Here is a 938-nt window from a genome sequence, read left to right as displayed (position 1 = left end):
GGAAATTCGTATTATTTTACGTGCATTCCATATAAAGTGTCTGTTGAACAAGGATTCACTTCTTAAGCATATCCTGACTGATTGAAGTACGTGAGTATATTATGCATTCTTTTATACACCAATAAACATTGACAGATATATACGAGTTTATGCTTAAAAACAACTGTGTATGTAATTCTTACGATTTCCAGTTTTTTGTGTTTGTGATTGCAATTAATTAAATGGGAATCAATAAAATTCATGATGATTATGCAGTATCATTAAACCTAACAAAACGATGGTGGTAAAAACATTCTATCAAAGATCTTTAAAAAGGAATACAAAATATATGACCTACCTCACCACTTGCACCTTTGAGTTCTAGGCCTACCGGTGAATTCTTTAACAAAAAGCTTTTAGTATTTTTGTTACTGTGTTCTAGGATTTATGTACAAAATTGTTACAGTAATGATACTGACAATATCACACGGAGAAAGGTGAGGCTAAGGTTACAAGGGTGAAAAGAAGCGGTATTGAGAGAAGACTTCCTCACTGCAGCTCAGGCTAAGAAAAGGCAGGGGAGTCGTTTATCTCGGAGGTAGAAAGTACGACGTACCTTTGATAGCCCGGTGTTGAGTTTCCTGCTTGAAGACTCGACGCAAGAAACCTTTCTCTCCATCTAAATACTTAAAAGGGATAGAGAGGTAACGATTCCTCTCTTAATCTGGAAGTGGTAGCACCAGCATAATGAGAATAAAAAATACTGCTGCTAAAGATTACCAATGATTATAGCAAAAAGTAGTGATTGATATTCTGCATTTCTATTCTGTCATGTAAAAAAATCTTTCCTTCACTCATTACTGAAGCTATAACCCTCTTTCAAAAGATATACTTTTACAAACATTTTTGTTCAGTACAAAGACGTGCCTACAGGATCGTCTTTATCTCTGTTTCAATGA

The sequence above is a fragment of the Penaeus monodon genome, chromosome 23 (genome assembly GCF_015228065.2).
Source record: "Penaeus monodon isolate SGIC_2016 chromosome 23, NSTDA_Pmon_1, whole genome shotgun sequence".
Lineage (NCBI taxonomy): Eukaryota > Metazoa > Arthropoda > Malacostraca > Decapoda > Penaeidae > Penaeus > Penaeus monodon.
This window is presented reverse-complemented; position numbering follows the sequence as displayed.